The sequence below is a fragment of the Pygoscelis adeliae genome, unplaced genomic scaffold (genome assembly GCF_000699105.1).
Source record: "Pygoscelis adeliae isolate BGI_AS28 unplaced genomic scaffold, ASM69910v1 Scaffold538, whole genome shotgun sequence".
NCBI classification, from domain to species: domain Eukaryota; kingdom Metazoa; phylum Chordata; class Aves; order Sphenisciformes; family Spheniscidae; genus Pygoscelis; species Pygoscelis adeliae.
The window spans coordinates 40682-63909 of NW_008825318.1; the positions used below are offsets into that span (position 1 = coordinate 40682).

The 23228-nt window shown below is 46.3% G+C and overlaps 1 pseudogene; it reads left to right on the forward strand.

The window, feature by feature from the left end:
• The window catches only part of LOC103922190, a 28889-nt pseudogene extending 10128 nt beyond the window's left edge, over positions 1–18761 (forward strand).
• Positions 18762–23228: the final 4467 nt, after the last annotated feature.

A 23228-nucleotide genomic window follows, 5' to 3' on the forward strand; every position in this document is an offset into this window, starting at 1 on the left:
TTCGAGCCCCACGTTGGGCGCCAAAAAGGACTGTCATGGTTTAACCTCAGTTGGCAACTGAGCACCACGCAGCCGCTCGCTCACTCCCCCCACAGTGGGCTGGGGGAGAGAATTGAAAGGGTAAAAGTGAGAAAACTCGTGGGTTGAGATAAAGACGTGGGTTGAGGTAAAGCAAAAGCCGCACACGCAAGCAAAGCAAAACAAGGAATTCATTGACTGCTTCCCATCGGCAGGCAGGTGTTCAGCCATCTCCAGGAAAGCAGGGCTCCATCACGTGTAACAGTTACTTGGGAAGACAAACGCCATCACTCTGAACGTCCCCCCCCTTCTTTCTTCTTCCCCCAGCTTTATATGCTGAGCATGATGTCATATGGTATGGAATATCCCTTTGGTCAGCTGGGGTCAGCTGTCCCAGCTGTGTCCCCTCCCAACTTCTTGTGCACCCCCAGCCTACTCGCTGGTGCGGTGGGGTGAGAAGCAGAAAAGGCCTTGACTGTGTGTAAGCACTGCTCAGCAATAACGAAAACTTCCCTGTGTTTTCTCCCCCCATTCCCCATGACTGACTTGGGAATACACTGTCCCCCATATTCTCCCTAACACAGAAGAGAAGCCTGCCTGCTTAGCTCCCTGTGTAGCTCTGGATCAGAAGGTGGTGGATGTGTGGCGGTAGGGGAATTCTAGCTGGGCTGTATGCACTGCAGCCCCTGTAACCTTCCCAATGGGTTTCCAGGAGGGCCTGTCTCAGCATCTCAGCCCCCTTCCCTGCCTTATTCTCTGTCTTTCCCTCTGCTGCCCAAACATCTAAGAGTCACAGGGTCCCACTCTCCAACACTAAGCCCCCTGACCCTGTATTCTTTTGCAGGTGGCACTGGACTTCTCACACAAGGAAGAAGTTCAGGGACTGGGAAGACCACAAGTCTGGACCTCAAGGCTGCTCCAGGGTCCTTGTGCTCTGTCCAAGCTGTTGACAAGAGTGTCCTCCTGAAGGAGAACAATACCCTAACAGCAAACACAGTGAGTGCAGCCTGTGGTGACCAACCCCCTAGTGTCTGCCTGCCTTCTGTCTCCATGCATTGGTGGGAGGAAGCCCATAGCCCGTCCCAGGACACGGCTGCAGTGTTAGGTGGCTGCCCTGGCATTCCCCCTCCTCGGCCTCTGCTGAGCAGATATGTGGTGATCATGTTCCTCATGCATCAGCCCTGCACTGTGGGCCTCTGCCTGGAGCGTGGTGGATGCTGCATGGCACTGCAGGGGTAGATGGGGAGAGCAGCTTCAAAGAGATGCTGGTGCTTTCTGCTTGGATGGAGAGTGCTTAGCAGCTTTCCTCACATCCACCTGTCTCTCTGCTCTTCCATCTTCTACTAGGCAGTGAAGCTAAACCTTTGAAATGGACTTTTGCCCCAGTAGGGTCCTCCTATCCCTCTGCCCCAAACATTGCTGAATTATAACCATATGACAGATGAGGCTGAGCAACTAAGCAATTCTTTAGAAAACAGTAGCTAGGGGACAGCACCCAATGCACACAGTGGCTAGTGAAAAGTGGTCAGGATTTTGTCGGCACCCAGGTGCATTCTGAGAATCTAGAAGGGTTGAAGGAGCTTACCTTAAAGCAGTCGTGCGTTTCAGAGGATTGAATTTAAGACTTAGAACAAAAATACTGCAATAATTGAAAATCCTAACATAATTCCACAAGGTATGTCAGAGATAATACACGTTTATGCCTCATGCAAAGTTGTAAGTTAAGTTATAGCAGGCCAGCCTGTTACAAAGAAGCTTCACTAAATCCAGGGGGACTTGCTGCACCTGTAGGTAGGTCCCACAGTGTGATTTGGTGTTCCATTTTACAGAAATGCTGTTCTAGGGCATCTTGCATCATCTACTAACAGGTATATAAAGTAGTAATCATTAAATATGTAAGTCAGTTGTGCCAATGCCTTGTGCTCAAACTGAATCATGCATTTTATCCTGATCTTGCACCCTAGAGTTAAAAGGCTTGAACTGTCAGAGGTGAAAGTCTGCAGACTGAAAGCTACTTGCCTGCATCCACTCCTTGGGCTTCACGTCCTTTAGTATAAGCTGGGCCAGTGCAAACTTCCTCAGCTGCAAAGCTTTATGAAGTATAATAGAGGGATACAATCCAAATATTTGACCTGGCCAGTTCCTTATGAAGACCTCTGTTTTTCCATTGCAACTGTATGAGAAGGTCTTTGATGACAGCTTTACAATTGGAGGACGAAGGTTCCCTTATCACTGGGAAGACTTTGAGGCATACCCTTGTCTGCCCCAGCAGTCCAGTCTCCACAAAAAGACTCGGATGGAAGCACCATGGTACCAAAGTGATGCTGATGTTTTCAGTCTGTTTAAGGTGAGTCTCTACACTTGTACCAAACGTTTCCTGAGTCAGCAGTTTCCAGTATGCCATCCTGAATGCCTACAAGAATTTAGTCTTAGCAAACATGAGCTGCCCTGATTTTCATTGCTACAAGTTGTCTGTGCCTTGTTCGTCTGTGTAGCCACACTCACTTAGGGGACTATGGGGAAAAATGAAACTTATGAGTAAGCATAGTGCAAACCACTTGATTAGAAAAAGGCAGTGTAAAAATGAATGAACTTAGTTCAGGCTACCATATCTACAAAGGGGGAGTGGCAAGAATATCCCAGTAAGACCTGAGCACCTCACCATATTTTGACCAATCGCTGTTTGGCTCTTATTTTATTTGCAAACTCCTTTACCCTGTGTTTCATTGAGTCTCTTGTTACTTCTCCTCAAAGCAGTTTTAATAAAAAGAAGTCCTTTACAGTTTGGCTTTATAGCTAACTGTCAAGACAAATGACAAAATAACTAATCCACTAACAAGCACAATAGCCAGAAGATTAACGTATCTGCTAAACAAAACCCAAGCAGTGCTGCTTCTGTCAGAATGCTGTTTAAAGAAATATATGCAAGTAAAAGCACCTCAAAATAGGAGAAGAGGGTAACAACACACTGAAAAGAACCCAAAATGGAGTCTGAGTTGCATGGGCTTCTCAGGCTGACAGAACTCTACCTGACCAATACAGACCCTGATTCCCCCCAAAGGCATGGCACTCTGCTGTCTTCTAGATGCTTAATCCTGGATTATGTTGGATGCCAGTTAAAGGAGATCCCACTATATCTCAATTATTAGTGACCCTGTAACAGATGACTGTCCTGTAACGTATGACTAAGTCCACAGGCATGTACAGCCTCTGCAGAAAGGGTGAGGACCCATACTCTCCATGAAGGGTTTTGGCACTTCAAGAAAGTAGAAGAGTTCTCACTGACTTGCAGACCATTAAATCAAAGCAAGGATTGCTCACAGGATCAAATACGTTCTTTTGGTGTGATAATGTCTTCTTCTCAGTCCGTGCACATGAGGGTGCATTCAATCCAATATTTCCACCTTGTGAAGCACAGGCCCTGAGAGTCTGAGTGTTATTCGGACAAAAGCAGAATCCATACTAAGCTGTGACCGAGTTCCCCATCAGTTTTCTAAGCCAGGACTGGTACTAACTTGTGTAAGAACGGTTTTGTGTGAACAGCCAGTCAGATCTTTCCATTCTAAAATTGTGCAAAGATTTAAAACTTGGAATTTTTTTCTCTTAAGTTTTTCATGGGATATATGGCATTTGACTCTGACTCATTGTTAGGGTTAGGCATATGAAGTTGAAATTTACTTTTATGAGAAGTAATAATTGGCTCCAGTATTCCTCAGAAGCTGGTTTCCATTCCTCATGCACTGGCCAGAGTCTGAGCCTGTAAGTCTATGCATATGTATATAAACAAGCAGCATTTTAAAATGTTTCAGCTACCACCAGCCCCCTTATGATACCTGCTATCGTGAGATATTTTCAACATTCCTTGTTCCCTTTTATTTATCATTGATTTACTCTCTTCACTGTTTTCCCAGAAATTGTGCGTGAAAATATTAACCAATACTAGAATCAAGAAACCAATTTTCTGTATGCAACCAGGCTTTAAGAAAAAGATGTATCCTGGAAAAGGCAACATTGTTGGTAAGGAATAGACATGTCCATCTCCTTGACTGAAGGGGCTCTCTTCTCTCAGTTCTGGCCAGCCTGTAGCTGAGACGGCTGACTTCCATCCTACTGTGTTTCTTGTTTGTGTATGAGAGGAACGAAGCTTGTGTCCAGTCCAATGGACCTGATTTATAAATCACAGATAAAAGCTCAAATCTCTGTGCTTTATTGGCTGTCCCTGTGTTCTGCGCTCTTCACAGAAAATGTAGTATGCTCTCCACCAGCACTTTCACAGATTATTTAAGAGTGCAACTCCATTTGAGCACTCTGTCTCCTCCTGGATCCATACCAAACTTGCTGGATCTGTCAGACTGAGCCTCAGGCTAAACTCCATCCAACTCTGTCTCCCTAAAGCTGTGTTCCTCAAAGGTACAGACACTGTGTCAGATTCTCACTGAAAAGCCAACCCTGTCCACTCTTGTTCTGTGTCACAAAGCATTTATGGTGTTAGATTGCCTGTGAATGAAGAACTAATTTCACCTGGAGCTACATATGCTATTTTCTGAGGTATCAATCACTTGCTTTTCTGCAGAAAATCATGTTGGCCATAATGATTCTGCACCTCGCTCTGATAACATGAGGAAGCCAAAACCATGGACACTTTTCCCAGAGACCTGGATTTGGGATTTGGTCTCCTTCAGGTTGGTAACAGCCTCTACCTGCCTTCCCCAGAGAGACCCCTGGAGACTTCTGACTGCTTCTGAGCAAATTCTCCTCTCTCTCTTCCTGCTGTAGGGATGATGGGCAAGCATCTGTCCAAGATGCTGTACCTGACACCATCACAGAACGGAACACCAACACCTTCTGTGTTGCCAATACTGGCTTTGGGTTCTCTTCTCTGACCGCTCTTAGGGTCTTCCAGCCTTTCTTTGTAGATCTGTCACTGCCGTACTCTGTGATCCAAGGAGAGACTTTCAGCCTAAAAGCCACTGTCTTCAACTACCTCAAAGACTGTATCCAGGTGAGTATTCCCCCAGTTACCCACCTCTGTCGGAGCAAACACTTGAGCCCAAAGGCAAGGTATGAGCTTCTCAGGAGCCCTAGATACTGGTGTCTGGGCCACAAAGCAGAGCCTCGCACTTCATGACCCATGGTGTTTGCTCCTTTGTGCAGTGCCTGGTACTAACACTATGCCAATGTGTGCTTGTACACCCCACCACACTCAAGTGCGCACCACTCTCACAGAGATCCCAGAACTAAAGGTGGATGCCTGTCCAGACTGCTGGTTCACCAGCTGCCTCTGTGCCAACGAAGTAAAAACCTTTGAGTGGAACGTGATAGCCACCAGGCTGGGTGAGGTTGAGCAGAGGGATGTGTGGCAGCTAGTGGGAGAAGGGGTGGAATTTGCCTGCCTCTGCATGTCTGGTCCCGGTGCTCGTACATAGAACTGTCCGCTGCAAGTGCTCAGCGATGTGCCCCTGTGCTCCTTGCAGGCAAAGTGAATGTCACTATGAGCAGCATGGCAGAAGATTCACACAATCAGTGTGACACCTTTGCAAGGGGAGAGAGACACAGTGATAAAACCTCTGCTTGTGAAGGTTAGTCAGGCCTCAGGGTGGAGAACACCTGGGGACAGAGGGTTGTCCCCTGAGGCAGTTAGCAAGATGCTAAGAGGAAGTTTAGCCCCTTCTTCTTGGAAGCAGACAGGCTGCTGAGGCATGGTGACTTCCTTTCCTGCCTTCCCTATCTGAACTACTCTTTCTCCATCTGCAGCCAGGAGGTGTCCTACAAGACAGGACCGAAAATGCCTTTCTCTGTGCTGCAGGTAGGGGACAAAAATCCCTGACTGCTATTGGTCATGAGAGCAGGATGGAAGGGACAGGGCCACTGCTAATACCAAGAGGTGGGAGGAATTTGTCAGAGAGCAAGCGCTGGTGGCACCGTCCCTGCCTGGGAAAACAACAACCATAGTTTGTCCATATCTGTCTTCTACCTGACAAAGTTTCCTGTATTGAGGCATTTGTTTGCAAGTCTTGGCTGCTGTGACTCAGCGTCACACTGAGCCTCACCTGGGTCTCCTTGGGATGTTACACTTATGTGTGATACTTCTTCCATGGGATAAATTTCTGGGTTTTGCCTTCCTCAGATAACACCATCTCTGAAGAGTTCTCCCTGACACTGCCTGCATAAGTGCTGGAGGGATCTGGCCGAGCCACTTTCTCTGTGACTGGTGAGAAAGGCTTTCTCTGCTCTTGGGTCCCCGGTGGGAAGACTTTGCACAATGCTTTGGCCTTAACGATGCATCGACCCAGTTCCTCATGAGATAAACTGTAAGGGGTGTGATGTTGGGCTCAGAAATGTGGATCAAGTAATCTTTTTCAATATTTATTCCTCTTGTAAGAAATGATCCTGGGTGATCCCCAAGTGGTGGGGTATCCCCTCTGACGTCTGTCACTGCCATCCACCTAAGTGAACCAAAACCATCCCTGCAGATTTCCACGTAGTTTGCCTCTATAATTCTTTTGCCTCCTTGATACCCACTTAGGAATGACAGCTCTCTTCACCTTTCTTCAGATCCCCTTATCTTCACGTTCCATCCCTCCTCCCAGAACCATGACATCTTCTCTTTCTGTGCTGGCCTAATCTAGAAGGGGATTAATCATCAGAAATCATCAGAATCAGCAGAAATCTTAATCATCTTTCAGTGAGGGGCTGGCTCTTTTCCAGGATCCCAGTAGAGTTTAGAGAAGGCAGCAGTGCCTTTGTTTCATACTGCTGAATGTCTGTGCTTTTCCGTTCTCCTGCCCCTCCACCTCAAACTTAAGGGGACATCATGGGCCCAGCACTTCAAAATTTAGACCAGCTGCTAGAGATGCCCTTTGGCTGTAGTGAAACAGAACATGGTTCAGTTTGCACCAAACATCTTCATTCTGCAGCACTTGAATAAGATTAAACAACTGGACCCAGAAATTGAAGATAAAGCCCTGACATTCCTGAGAACAGGGAAACATTGTCCTTCTTCCTTCTGCTGCAAAATGAAGGTGCTATAAATCAAGAGTGTGGGACACTGGTCTGGTGGGGAGGTGCAGGGCAGGGGTGGGAGCACTGCCAGAGCTGTGACAAAGGAAGATATCACAGAGAATAAGGGAAATGTCTCATGGAAGGAAAAGCATGTTTCTGAAGAAGCAGGACTTCTGTCTTTGCCTGTTATTGAGGTACTAAGCCTGCTTTTCCGAGAAGGGTGTGGGTAATTAATGATCTCCATCATTATGTGATGCCTGTGGTTTTTTCCCTTATCAGTCCAAGGCAGACCAAAGTCCCTTGTTGAAAGAGGGCATCAGCTGTTATTAACTGGAATAAAGAGTGGCCTTTGGGGATAGATAGGAGTTTGGTAGCTTAGTGTTTCCCCGTGTTTTAGGACACGTATTGTGGGGGCATGTCAGCTCTGTCCAATATAAACTGAATTTAATACAGTGCCAGTGTCTGTGTCTCATTTTGCAACATGCCTCACATTCCAGCCTGTCGGTCTCCTTATCCTGCTATGCTGCAAGCTCAGCAGCCTCCCATGGATAGGATTTTACTCCCTCTCCTTCCTCCTTTCTCTCCTGTACCACGAGTCAGGACAGGGAGGGGGGGCATACCCAAGAGAGTGGCAGCAGCAGAGGGGCGAGGTGGAGAGTAAACAGTGAGGCTGTGTGGAGGGTAGTCAAAGAGCAAACAAAGGTGGACAGCGTTCTGCCTTCAGAGCTTAAAGGCATGGCTTTGTCGCTTTCTGTATGTCCCATAAAAAATGTTTTCCTGAGTTCCAACAGAGCTAGCAGAAGTGCTGAAAAATAAACAGGCTTTCATATTGGTCCCCTCTAGGAAAAGCCTTTCTCCTCACTCCTACAGCTCTTTTAATTGACAGCAAGGTGCCCATGAGGGTTCTCTGGGGCACGGGAAGACATGAGGTGAGTGAGCATGTCACCGTTCTGCAAACCAGCAGGGCAGATACCCACAGTACTTGCACATAGCAGCTCTAATAACATAGAGCAGCCGCATGGCGCACTTCAGTGATGCTGTGCAGCTGCTTCTTGTCACGCTGATGCTGTGGGATGCACAGGGAATTGTGGGGTGGTAGGTTTGCCTCAAAGTCTCTGACTGTAGATCTGGTGACGTCTCTTGCTGTGAAGCCTTCTTCCCACACCAAGGATACAGTTTGAGATGCTACAGGTCCTCACACTGAAAGTTGTGTCCTGGCACCTGTCTCCATATGTTACCAGCATCAGCTGCTCTACAAACATGATGATGGCTTCTACAGCACCTTTGGAAAAGCTGTCAACCAGGGCAACACATGGTGAGTGACTAGAGTTGGTACTGTCATCCCAAACCTATTGTCCTTGCTGGTTCAGCTCCTGGCTGTGACATGGGATTCCTTTGTGCTCTGCCCACAGGCTGACAGCTTTTGTAGCCAGGTCCTTTGGACAAGCCAGCTCTCACATTTACATCAATAAGGATCATGTGCACAACACTCTGCTCTGGCTGCAGAAGCACCAGCTGTGCAGTGACTGCTTCTAGAGTGTGGGGAAGCTCTTCAACAATGACTTGAAGGTACGGCTGCCAGACATGGGAGTGGGAGCAGGAAGAACACAATGTGAGGCACAGAGTTGCTTCCCCAGGCTCTTCCACTGTTCACAGTAGCACAAAGCAATGTCCTCATGGCCCAGCACAGCCAAGGCAGCTTCCCAGAGCAGAATGAAAAAGCATGGCCTAAAATAGTAGGCATTTCATCTATGTGAGGTTTTAATCTCTGCTAGGCTTTCTTCATTTTTACTCTAGACAAAAGGCACCATGGCTAATTGTGCCAAGGCACTTCAAGGGCACAGGGAGAAATATCTTTATATTTTAGTGCTTGTCTAGAATAGCCTGGCTGGGTTCTCCCTCTTCTCATGCCTTGCGATGCACAATACTCTCCAGGTAGGTCTAACTATGTGCTCTAATATGGGGTTATCTGAAGACGCAGTTGTCCCTCCACTGCCCAAAAAGAATGACTTCTCCTGGAGCCTGGCATCCCCAAAATGATTCCTGCAGTGTAGCTGGAAATGCACCAAACTCTTGGTGAACATGTCCTAGTGCTCAGATACTGAACAATGTGCATGCAGTATGGCAATACTTGGGTTCATTGTCTTTGTAAAGGTAAGAATAATCCAGACTGCTCAGATTGCAAAATTACCCATAGTAAATACAAGGCAGGTTTATGAAAGAAAACAGGCTGCTATTTTAGCAAAGCACAGGGTTACACTTTTTTTCTTAAAATTTGGATGCAGTACAAAATAAAATGAGAGTGTGCATGTAGACTGTTCATCCTTCTCTGACTTTCGTTAATTTCTCAGCTTGGGCTTCCTATTTGAACAGAACTTTTTGGAATATGTTTTGTGCCCCCACCCCCCTTACACTTCAAAGTTTCTGCTATTCAGTGTGAACGATGCTTCTCAGGATCTTAGCCCAAATTTTCCCCCTCATTTTAGATGTAGTCTTGTCTCATGTCTGAGGAGGCAAGCAGAATGATTGCAATCATTCCCCAAGAATTAATGTCCTCTGATGGGAAAAGAGGCTCCTGCGATCCTGTTTACCCATATTAACCTGTAGCTTCTCACAGTCAGCTGAATTGTATGTAAACTTGCATTGCTTCTTGTATGTAAATCCTGCATCATAAAAACTTTGTTCAAGTGTCCAGTTGTAACATATATAATAAAATAAATAGCTTAACAGTTTGCTTCATGCCCTTCTATGAGAAGGCACCCCTAGGCTGTATGCACAATATGGTTCTGAGGCTGCCCTCAACAGCAGACTCATGATATTCAGTAAATGAGCCTAGAGTGCTTTCCTTCAGTCCCCACATGTCCAAGAATGCCCAGAGGCATGCTACTGTACTCTCTCAGATACGCCATCCATAGGCAGTTTCAGTGGCTACACAATGACAGGCTGGTCCCAATTTAGTTTCAGTGGCTATACAATGACAGGCTGGGGGTTTCAAGACCAATGGTTGGTCTTGTCCCTTTCTGATGTTTGTCTGTGTGACTTGCAGGGTGGTGTGGATGATACAGTCTCATTAACAGCCTATGTCATTGCTGCACTGGTGGACCTCCATCTGGAGAAGAATGTAAGTCAGATCCAAACTCTTGCAGGGCTTGAGAGCATGCTCCACCCTTCGTTCCTCCCCAGGTCTGTGGCTTCAGGGAGTACCCAGCTTGAGTTGGTGAAAGGTTCTGTCATGTCCCACCTTTGTATACAAAAAGCTCAACAGGAAATTTTTAACTTGGTAAGGAGTTCTTAATATAAATGGCCTGATTTGCAGCGAAGCAGAGCATCTGCCACTCCCAGCTGGTCTCGGGAAACAGTTGTCTCTGAAAATGGCTCAGGGCTTGCAGGGAGAGGCAATAGTTTTCATTAAACTGACCAATTTAGCTAAAGGAGAAAAAAAAGACCACCTTTCAGGTATGCAACGCCACCGCTCCCTTCAGACCTGAAATAAAAGCAGTGGTCTTCAAGCCAAGTGTAGACTATTCTAGCCACAATGGGCTGATATTCCAGCCTTGTTGGTACAGTTCTAAAAACATCATAACCCCTTGGGAGCTGAGACCCACAGCATGCAGGTCTGACGGTTCTGAGCCAGCGTGTTACCAGACACTTCCTACAGCTGGATTCTCCAGTGTAGTAAAAATCCCCCATCCCAGTGACATGTCCAGTCACATCTGTTTTTTCAACCCACAGAGTGATGCTTTGTCCACTCTACTTCATGTTCCACAGCCCTGAGAGAGATACTAGCACTGAAATACATCCAGGATTGTATGGGTTGTATCCCAATGTTGAGGGTTGGGATAAATTTTCACAACAAAAAGTGGTCATAGGAAATTCATTGGGTTTGGATCCCTTTCTCAGGACACCATGCTGGATAATGTCTTACATTGCTTCAAGAATGTAACACTCGATAAGGCAAGCCTTTATGTCAAGGCCTTGATGGCTTATGTCTTCACACTGAGCAAGGACATGGAGATGAGAGAGCAGCTCCTGGATATGCTAGAGAAGGAAACTGATAGGTTGTTGCTGTTTAGAAGATTTTGGGTTCTAGAGATAATGACTGTGTCTAAGGCCTGATATCTGTAGAATTTAATTGCAGTGGTTTGGGAAATTTAACCATTCTCAGATTGGCTTTTGTGTCAGAAAATGGTAATTTATTGAAGCTGTGAGTCTAATTTTCTCAGACCCAGGAAACAATTTCTAATCAAAAGCAGCAGAGGTGATCCATGCTTAATTTGTGGGGTCAAAGTACTCACCTGAGTTGCAGTGCTCCCATCATTCTTCAGCAATTCATACATAGTACAAGAGATCTTGCAGAGGAAACTTGCTTCACCATGCCCATTCAGCTGCTGGTCAGGGCATTTACTTGCAGAATTCAAACCTTTTGACTGCTTCCCCATTGCTGCTCTAGTCAGCTCAGGGCCCTTGGGTGGATGCATCTTTATTGCTGTGCTGCTGAGCTTCGTTCTTCCTTTGTCTCTTTAACTTGGAAAATACTGGACTTCTGTCCTAAATGAGGATGCCAGGTGGGGGTTTCAAAGCACCTAAGCCTATGGTTAAACAGTTAGTAACAATATTACCTGATTTGACCTAAGTAAGTTCCTCACCACATCTGTTCATCTGGCAGTATGGTGAACTACATTTGGGGCTGAAAAATAACACGGAAGAAAAAAGGGAGAGAGGATTTTTCAGCCTACCAGCTACCAGTGCAGAGTGCAGTTCACTTGCACAGCCACTCAGGCTGCCCAGCTGGCTTCACAGGGTGGCTAGTGGGCAAACTAGGAGTAGAATTGCACGCAGAGTGCAATACTTTTTCAGAGCTGCCTCTGGGATAGTACATATGGAACAAGTGACTGGAGCACACCCTCATTGCTATCCAGTCAGTCTGATGCTTCTAACTTACCAAGCACTTTGGAAAACGTCCCCTTAAGGCTCTAGGGCATGGAGCACTACAAACTGCCTACGGGTCAAGTGATAGTTTTCTTTGGCTCTTGCTTCCACTGATAATAGTTAGCAATGACTTGGCAAGAGCAATGGAGTTGTAAGTGAGGGACAGGTGTTGTCCTACATGTTTAAATGTGTCTGTGTTCTGCCTACTGAGTCTGAGGATGTGACTGCAGCCACCAGCTGCAGCCAGTTTGCCTGCTGGAGAATCTCTGCCCGGGAGGATTATTTTCTGCTGGCTAGAGACACCTTCCATGGCCTGGTGGCTGGGATTCTGTTAGCCTCACTAACAGGTTTACAGTTGGATCTTGAACAGGAGTTTGGTGCTTTTTAAAGAATCAAGGTTAATCTGTAGGTCATCTGTAGCTGCATCTCCAAGACACCTTCTACCACTTCATGAAAAAGTTGTTCTGCTTGTCACCTTGGAAGTAACAAATCACAAATCCCTCATGCAAAAACCTTCCATTGTGATAAACATAATGAAGTAATACCAGTCCATAGAGTCCCTGAGCTAAGTTCTGAAGCCTTTATGCTGGTTTTATGCAAACAAGTGATTTTGTGATTCTTATTTCAAAAGTGAAGTTTTGTTCTGAAAACGGACTTTGAATTTAAAAGCATTTCAGGTTTTCACATTTGTACCATTGTAGAAGATGTCTACACTGGCACAATTAAGCTAAATTCTTAGCCGAATTTTGGTTAGCCCCCTACTATCACTACAGCAAAACATTCAACCAGACTCAGATGCATTCAGTGCCTGTGAGCTTGAACCACAGGTGGGAGCCCAGCTCTAGCTTAAACTATCCTAGCCTATGCACTGCATAGCGAGGATGCCAACAAAATAAATTGGGTAGTCTTGCTCCTCTGGTAGCCTGCCACCAATTCTCCCTCAAAGAGTGACCAATTCTTGTACAACAGATCCAACTGACTGGAAATGAGTCCTAGAGCTTTTCAGCACAGGGAGCCCTGTTAGACTATCCTAGGTAAATGCAGAAACAGCAAAAATGCTGTAGCTTGGGGACATAGCTTTAAATATACATAGAGCTGAATAAGACTAAGACTGTACTTTAAACAAAAAGCTTCTTTTCAGAGTCAATCACTTTCTAGGGGAACTGTTTCCTAGAGGAACTGGTTGAGGATTTGGTGCCTGGATCTCTCTGTGCTTTCAAAGGAAGAAATGAAGCCTATCATAGATGGCTGGCCCTTCAGAGTACAAAAACAACAGGAGGGATGGGCTTCTGCACTCTGAGGTGCCCCAGAAAGGCATTTCTGATGGTGTACAGGAAACTGCCAGTCCTGAAAGGGTATCAGGGCAGGAGAAGCTGATGTTCATAGGGATCTACTGCTCTTCTCTTCCACATGTTTCTCCCCCCATCAGCAGACCTCCTGACATCACATTCCAGTAGTGAAGAATCTTCTTCTTCTATGATTGAGACAGTAGCCTACATCCTCCTGGCTCATGTCTCCAAACCAGACTTGGCACTCAGTGAAGCCTCAGTGAGCAAGCTTGTGCACTGGCTCAGTGGACAAAGAAATGCCTTTGGCGGGTTTGCTTCCACACAGGTAACAAGCCAGGGAAAGTCATGGGGGAAGGAGAGAGATACTGTGCCTGGAATGATGTACACATCTCTCATGTGCATGTCAGTCTAGATCCATCCTTTGCAGACAGGCATACACGAGCCCTGCTTGGGAAGGGGAATGCCATGGGGAAACTCTTTTTCTGTGTGGTGTAATCTGGATTACCCAGTGCCTGGGACTGCTAACCCCAGGGCTCAGAAGCCACCCTTTCCAGGTAACAGAAGTCATCCTGCTGCCTGTGGCATAGACCATACCTAGGCACTTAGTGGCATAGACCCTGCTTGTGTCAGAGTGTGAATCAGGGCCATGAGGAGTGTGGTTCTCCCTGCAGTGCCTGACCTAGTGTGCTGGATCTTGTACTGCATGGCTCCACAGCAAAGTGACTCTCTCTCTACCTTCAGGACACAGTTGTTAGCCTGCAGGCCCTTGCTCAGTATGCAGCCCTGATTCCTCAGGAGATCAGAGATGTAAAGGTGACAGTGAAAGGCAAGCAGGATTCTCCATTGGAATTCCATGTGCACAGGAACAACAAGTTGGTCCTGCATCAGGCATCTCTCCTTGCTGTCCCAGGGATGTACACAGTGCAGGCCGCTGGCAGTGGCTGCATTTATGTACAGGTGAGTATACATAAGGAACTGAGCTGTCAGGTTTTGCCACTGACTATTCAAGTGAGGTTTGGCTCTAAGCAGGCACTATAGCTTCAAATTCTGAGTAGGATTTGGCTTTCTAGGCAGAATCACGTCAAGCTTGAAGAAGCTCAGGTATACTCTGTTGACATGGTTTTATTGCAACCATCTATGGTATCTTCTCAGAAATGTCTCAGCTTTGCTGTCTCATGCTACCGAGCCATGTCATTGTTAAGAGATCAGTAGATTTGAAGTCAGAAGTGATGAGATACAAAACAGAACCTGCTTCTATATCGAACATATGTTGCTGATGTCACTGCTTCAGGAGCTGAGCACTGTATATTTTCTGACGTATATTATGTCTTTGGGTTGTTATCGCATGCAGAGATCAGGAGTGAGGTCGGACCAAGGTTTTCTTATCCCGATACACCAACACAACTGGTCCAGGAGAATACATCTTATTTTTCTGGCAGCTTTGATAGTGGTCTGTTAATGAGCCATTCATGCAGCAAAGAACTCGAGTCACTCCCTGTGAAAACCTCCCTCAGCGGGTCACTTCTGTTCAGCCATCTCTTATGATGCTCACAGAGGGTCTGCAAGCAGTGTATAGACAAGAGGACACAACAACTATTTATTGTTAATGCATGTTGGTGGTTACTAGGACTCATGCTACTTGGCTACACTTGAATATAATCAATAAGCATAAGACATCTGATACGTACCTGCTGACCAGGTAATCAGTCTCCAGGCAGGTGGAGGAAGATTGACCTATGCTGCTCTTTGGAGGAGTGTGATCATTCCTCTTGTGGAGTTGTCCACTTCTGATTCTTTGCTCTTTCTTTCTTAAGGATTTTATACTTGTTTTGTCAGTATTTTTCCTCTTGAGACCTAGAACTACTAACTATTATCATGACAACAGTTAACAGTTACACTTCTTTCTCCTTGTGGGCAGGGTTTTAGCTAATGTACTTTCTCACACCTTAACAATATTTTTTTTCAGTAAGACTGAGGCAATGTTGTACTGAATGAGGCCTTGGATCACAAATAGCTGAGCCTCCATGCTGAGGGTTACATTTGGCAGATGTATCTGATGCTATGTGCTAAACAGCACGTGTCTGAACAGAAAGCACAGCTGGGGCCAACTGTGTTAGCCACTGGTTACCAATTCATTAAAAGCTGGAGGCACAGGTAGTCCTTTAGCTCATATGGGGAAGCCCCGGGGCACTTCACAGAGATGTTTTCTCCCCCACCAGACCACTTTGTACTATAACATCCCACCACCAAAACCAGAAAAGGTCTTTGTCCTGGATGTGGAAACAGTACCAAGAAAATGTGATGGTGTCAGGAAACAGATTGACATCCATGTATCTGTCAGGTATGAGATCCCTCGAGGCTCTTTCTTCAATGGAAAGAAATGGGAGCCCCAGTAGTATGACCAGAACCCCATAAAAACCTCCTGTCTGCGGAGACAAAGACACAGGGGAAGACTGTCTTCTTTTCCTGAAATCCCAAAGAGATCGTGAACTGAGAAGTAAGGCCCGGGAATGCACTGGCAGTGGCTTGCAGAACCACAGCAACTATCTCAGTCAGCATGGAGTAGCTCAGCAGCCGCCAGAGCACTAGCAGCTGAGATGGCAGCGTTCCCAAGAGCCAGAGCTCCCCCCTTGGGGGACACTTGGCAGCCTGGGCTGAACCAGCCCTGAGGTGCATTCTTCTGCAGTGTGAACCTCTGCTGGAACCAGACAGCAGAAACCTCAGTCCCTATCCATATTTCACTTGCCTGCATCTGTGTAGGATGAGTGTTTTGGTCCATATTCTCCATGCCCTACTGTCCTGAAAGAGCACAATGCCAACATTGCCGCTCTCAACCTGTAATATCAAAGATCACTTCCACCTGTTGGAGAGAGAAGCATGAAGATTAACCATAACACATTTGCTGCACAATCTGTCTCCATATTGAGCAAGTAGGTGGGGGCTATTTTTGGTCCCTTTCTCCCATCAGTTAGACATGCTGCTGAGCTTTCACATCACTGTAGAGCAGGCCAGAGTTTGGAAGTGTTCATTAGTATCTCCTAGAAATGCTGTGAAGACTTCCACATCTAATATGCTTCTCTCCTGCCTTTTTTCAGTTACACAGGGGACCGTGAGACCAGTAACATGGCCCTGGTGGAGGTGGAGATGCTGTCAGGGTTCATTCCCGTGAAAAGCTCTGTGGAAGCGGTAAGACTTTTTCCTCTGGCCTTCCCTGAAGATATGAAAATCTATTTTCCAGATGTAGCTCAGTCAGAAATACCCAAATATCTAAGAACTGGAGATTGGTAGCTACTTATTTTGCTACAAATTAACTAAACTAAGCAAGTGCAGATATAGTGGGGTATTTCACAAGACAACTTTCCACTTGCAGAACTGATATTGTGCAGTTTTTCATGTTCAGTAGTGAGGATCACATATGCAGCAAGAGGTTAGAAAGGAGCTGAAAAGCACCTAGTTAGAATCATCTGGGGTGCACTGACACCCTTCGCTGTTGCCAGTGTCATTTGTAGGGATACTCCATAAAGCAGTGTTGAATCCCATAGAGTTGTTCAATGACATGCTCCAGTGTTCCAGGAGATAGCCAGGAAGATCCATCATAGCCTCCTACTAACCATCTTTCCTTTTGCTACAAGTGCTGAAAGTAGGAACACGGCTCAAGGACACTTGTTCCAAATCTGAAAAAATCTTCTAAGGCTTTGTGCACTCACAGCAATCTCAATGCCATTATATCTGGGGAATGCAGGCCTTCCCCTGACTAGGCTAAGTGCTTTAGTCAGCAGTGGTTCACTGACAAATACCAAACTTGGTGTGAGACAACGGGGAAGGCCAATGAGCTGAGGCTAACCAAGCTCCTCTCTTGTCTTCCTATACAGTTGGAGAAGATACCCCTGGCCAAAAAGACAGAGATAAAAGCAGACAAAGTCACGGTCTACTTGGAAGAGGTAAGAGGAAGACCACAGGGAGCTGCCCATTCAAGTAGTAGCAACTGCAGTACTTTGTGTTGGGACTCTCAGAGATCAGAAATACAAATCTCTAGGCTGGTCAGGCAGGCTAAAATTTTGGCAAAAGAGGAAGAGGGTGGAAGAACCTAGAAAGACAGAGAAAGAAATCTCTGATGCAGAGGGAATAAAGCTGGTATGTAGGTGACTTTGAGATGGCCAGTGCATTTCAACTCACTTCTATTCTTCTCTCCAGCTGGGTGAGACTTCTCTGAAGCTTAACATCTCAGTGAAACAAGATGTTGAAGTGCAGAACCTGAAAGTGGCAACAGTGCATGTCTACGACTACTATAAGCCAGGTGAGATTTCACTGACATAGGCAAAGAGTAACTATTATACCCCCCACTCAGACACAGTTCTGTCTGTGCCCCTTATTCCCTTATCTCCCTTATTCCGGTGCACTTCCTCCTGCAACTCCAAGCTTGGGTTTCCTCTGTACAAAGCTTCTACATTCAAGTAGCAGAATCACTTGCTTTTCTGTTCTTGAGATGGGACTGTCTGGCACTATGATTATGTTGTGGTGTGCATGTGTTCACAATGACTGTGTTTTTTGACTTCCTCTAGCTTCAAGCTACGTCTCTGTGGAAAGGAAGCTTCTCTGACAATTTACCATGTCTTCTCCAGCTCCTTAGCTCTCTTGAAAATACTTAGGCATTTATTTAAAATCAGTGTTACATACTGCCACCCTGATCCACCAGAAGGCAGAATTTAGTGCTATGCTTTTATGTATAGTGTAATAATCCTATCATCCATTGGGTGCTGCCATGTCTCAGAGGATAATAGGAAAATAATTTCTTACCCTTTAAAGCTCTAAATGATTTTGGAATCATTTTGAGTCTCTCTGACTATTCTGTGCTCAGTATGAGCTGAAACAGCAGATGGAACATTATGAATTATTTAAAAAAAAGAATTTGAGAACAAAATGGAAAAACTACCACTGGAGATTTAGAAAGCAGCACCACAGGCCTACATGTTGCATACTGAATTCCATTCCTGTTCCCTCTTCCAAACCATGTCAAGAAGAGGAGGAGACTTCTTAATCCAGCCTTTACAGAGCTAAATATTGTCACTTAATATGCTCTCTCTTTGCTATTCCATCCTGTACAAGAATTTTTGTGCTCAGTACATACAATTTAAAAATTGTTATCTGACATGAAAATACTAATTATCAGTAAAAAAGCAAGGCTATCAGGACACACTGCTGAAAGGTTCTCTATTTACAAAAGTGTCCTTGCATTAGAAGGTATCACAATGCATAAAAAGGGTCTTTTACAGCTGTATTGGAGACATGTTGGGGAGACAGACCAACATGTCTGTCAGTGGTCTGACCCACTGTAGACATTTTTCTTTTCCTGCATTCACAGTCTGAAGAGTAAAAAATTAAGGTAGTGGGATGGTTGTGTTACAGAGGAAGAAGATTGGCATTACCCCACCATGCAGTTCTGCAGCTCACCACCCTTTCTCTTTTGTTTCTACAGATGACCGCACAGCAAGAGAATATGTTTTCCCTTGCAGTTCAGATTAGTGTTAACAGACTTCCAAGGTGGGAACAGCTGAAACAGGGCAGAGGACTGGTGGTAAGCAAGCAAAGCAGACAACTTCTGCTCTGTATTTAATTCCATCATGTGCTGTAGAGCCTTCTGGGACTGCAGGTTGAATTGGGATCTACTGTACTAGTTGTGGGCACAGTTTCTAGTCCAGGTATAATGTCAATGCAGATCAAGGCTTGAGCATACCATGGAAGGTTAAATCTATTTTAATTCCATTTCCATAATTCCTCACACGTGCAGTCCTTGCAGCATCCCAAAACTAAATGCAACTGGAAATGCCAATGTCAATGACAAAAAGATATTGCAACTCATCCCCTAAGATCTCTTAGCCCTTAGATAGCTTCCTAAAAATTCATCAGGCATTTTGCCTTTTCTTGCTCTTTCTTTCCACAGATGTCTCGAAGAAGGGTTCCTACTAAAATGCTCTGGCTCTGCAACCAATAATCTGCGTTTTCGGCTTCCGTAAGGAAAACTTCATTGCTCTGGCTCTCCTCTTCCCTGCTGTGTTGGATGCACCCTATTTCCTTTGATCTATGCCCTAAGTTTCTATGTGAAACCTGGCTTGATACACAGTAGTTTGGGATCATAGAATCATAGAATGGTTTGGGTTGGAAGGGACCTTAAAGATCGCCTAGTTCCAACCCCCCCTGCCATGCACAGGGACACCTTCCACTAGACCAGGTTGCTCAAAGCCCCATCCAGGCTGGCCTTGAACACTTCCAGGGATGGGGCATCCACAACTTCTCTGGGAAACCTGTTCCAGTGTTTCACCACCCTCATAGTGAAGAATTTCTGCCTTACATCTGATCTACATCTACCCTCTTTCAGTTTAAAGCCATTACCCCTTGTCCTATCACTACATGCCCTTGTAAAGAGTCCCTCTCCAGCTTTCTTGTAGGTCCCCTTCAGGTACTGGAAGGCTGCTATAAGGTCTCCCCAGAGCCTTCTCTTCTCCAGGCTGAACAACCCCAACTCTCTCAGCCTGTCTTCATAGGAGAGGTGCTCCAGCCCTCTGATCATCTTCGTGGCCCTCCTCTACACCTGCTCCAACAGGTCCATGTCTTTCTTATGTTGGGGGCCCCAGAGCTGAACACAGTACTCCAGGTGGGGTCTCATGAGAGCAGAGTAGAGGGGGAGAATCACCTCCCCTTGAGCTACTGACCACACTTTTGATGCAGCCCAGGATAGAGTTGGCCTTCTGGGCTGCGAGTGCACATTGCTGGGTCATGTTGAGCTTCTCATCAATCAACACCCCCAAGCCCTTCTCCTCAGGGCTGCTCTCAATCCATTCTCTGCCCAGCCTGTATTTGTGCTTGGGATTGCCCCAACCCATGTGCAGGACCTTGCACTTGGCCTTGTTGAAATTCATGAGGTTCGCACAGGCCCACCTCTCAAGCCTGTCAGGGTCCCTCTGGATGGCATCCCTTCCCTCCAGGATGTCGACTGCACTATACAGCTTTGTGTCATCAGCAAACTTGCTGAGGGTGCACTCAATCCCACTGTCCATGTCGCTGACAAAGATGTTAAACAGTGCTGGTCCCAATACCGACATCTGAGGAACACCACTCGTCACTGGTCTCCACTTGGACATCGAGTCGTTGACTGCAACTCTTTGAGTGCGACCATCCAGCCAATTCCTCACCCACCTAGTGGTCCATCCGTCAAATCCATGTCTCTCCAATTTAGAGACAAAGATGTCGTGCAGGACAGTATCAAATGTTTTGCACCAGTCCAGGTAGATGACATCAGTTGCTCTTCCCTTATCCATCAACACTGTAACCCCATCGTAGAAGGCCACCAAATTTGTTAGGCACAATTTGCCCTTAGTGAAGCCATGTTGGCTGTCACCAATCACCTCCCTATTTTCCATGCGCCTTAGCATAGTTTCCAGGAGGATCTTCTTCATGATCGTGCCGGGCACAGAGGTGAGACTGACTGGCCTGTAGTTCCCCGGGTCTTCCTTTTTTTCCCTTTTTAAAAATGGGTGTTAAGTTTCCCCTTTTCCAGTCAGTGGGACCTTCACCGGACTGCCACGACTTCTCAAATATGATGGATAGTGGCTTAGCAACTTCATCCGCCAGTTCCCTCAGGACCCGTGGATGGATCTCATCGGGTCCCATGGACTTGTGCACCTTCAGGTTCCTTAGATGGTCTCGAACCTGATCTTCTCCTGCAGTGGGCAGGTCTTCATTCTCCCAGTCCCTGCCTTTGCTTTCTGCGGCTTGGGCGGTGTGGCTTGAGCACTTGCTAGTGAAAGTGCTTTTTTGCTGAGGCGAAAAAGTCATTGAGTACCTCAGCCTTCTCCATATCCTGGCCTCCCGTTTTCTTCCAGAGAGTGAAATAAAGTATGTGGAACCTGGAGAGAAGGCAGTGACTTGACAGTTGATGAAGTCTGCACATATTTTAATGCCTGAAAAAGAGAAACGTTACTTAGGTCATGGTTACGTACTTTGCTTTTGGTCACCATAGTGGCTTAAGTTTTCCTCTCCTCCCCGAGTCCCATCTCTGGGCTACCTTCTCAATTGAGTTAACACAACAGTTTGTCTGCAATCAAACTCCAAGCAAAAAAAGGCATTTTTAACCAGGATCTGGTTCACTACATGGTCCTGTGAATCATCTTTCTGTCACAACTGAAGAGTAGGAACAGGCAAGGGGAGGCTAAGGGAGAACTACTTTACCACTTCTTCCAGACAGAAAAGTATAACAGTGCCTTATGAAGGGAGGCTGTGAGACCAAAATAACATCCCCTCCAAATTCACTATATGTTGTGTGGCCTCTTCTTTGTTTCCATTTCTTATGTCAAGCAGGAGTATTTTAGAAACTCAAAAAGGGCATGATCCTGCAGATCTCACTTTCAGATCCCAGTTCCATTATATCAAGGGCTTGAGGATTTCCTTTCAATGCCTACTGCTTTGAAAGCAAGTCTGCCAAGCCATGCAAAAGAAGGGTTAGATCTGGATGTGTTTTTTATGGCCTGTGCTTCCTTTTTTGGAAGCAAACATTTGTAATCTCCTTTTAGTGATTCAGTTACCTTTCATAAAAAGAAATAGCAATATGAGGCAGTGATGGACTCTGTGTGCATGCAGGACATGCAAAGCTAAGGCTGCTGTAGAAGTTTAATGCAAACAGAAGACATTAATAGATGTTACCATGTAGTGAACCATCCATGATCTTCCTGAGGTTATGGCAGTTTCACCTTCCTGATGATATGGCAAATGGGTATTGATGTCCTTACAGCTTCCTCTATATACCTGTCTTGCAGAAGGGGATCAAGCAGCCAGGTAAGACAACCTCAGAAAGCTAGCAGATGAAGATCATGGGCATATACTATGGACATAGGGTAGACTAACACTTGTGTAAATGACTGCTGCATGTCACTTTCTTGTAGCGCCAGGACTGGGGTCATACCTGAATGGCGTCATAGGTCCTGCACTGTGGGCGCTCTTGGAGCTAGGGCTAGAAAAGGATGGTCTTCCTTCAAGACACAGACTGAGCAATAAATGATGCCCAGGAGGTATGAGCCTGGAAGATGAAGAAAGGGCCTACATGTCTGAAAGAGACCAGGAGTTGCAGAAGAGCTCTTGGGGCTGACACAGTCTAGCTAGGAGGAGTGGCAGAGGCAGGCAGAGACCTTTCAATCCACATCCCACCTATAGGGTTGCTCCAGCTGTGGACCTGAACTCAGCTGGAAACAGCAGGAAAAAGACATTGCAATCCTGTATGCAGTTGACTGTACCTGCAAATTCACCCCTTCTGCCTCACAGGGGGCTTGCCCACCACCTTTACTGCTGGTGCCTGAAAATCGCAGTGTGGGTGAAGTCCCTCTGCACACACCAACTCCTGATTTACTGGGAAAACAGCCTTGGAATCCAAAAAGGACGAAAACCCATTAGGTACCCTGGCTGTGAAAGAGGGTGATGGCAGCATCACAGGCTGAGAAAGAATAGAACATACCTTGGTAATACTTTTAGGGCTCTGAACACCACCATATAAGCCAAACAAAAAAACCCCCCAAAGACCCAACAGTGGAAATTCCCCTTACCTGGCTAAAACCAGGTAACTAACCAGCCCTGACCCAGGAACAAACCTCCTCCAACCACTCCTCTTCCTCTCTCTGTCCCTTTTGGAAGTGGGGAACCTGCAGCAGGGGGGGGAAATGAGGAGGGAGGAGGAGAGGGGGAGGTCGGGAACTTGGGTCAGGTGGGCTGTGTGGGGACGTAGGATGGGGAAGGGAGACAGGGCCCTCTTGGGTGAGTAGGGACATTGGGATTGAGCTCTAGGTGTTGGGGAACCCAGGAGCAAGGCAAGACCCTGCTTCCCCCACCCCCTGCCAATGTGGCCAGTCTCCTCCTCTCACAGCCCTGGTTGCCAAGCTGCCCTAAGACCTCTGCCTGGTCTTAGTGTCTATGCCTTCACCACCACCCTGCACCCCCACTTTCCCC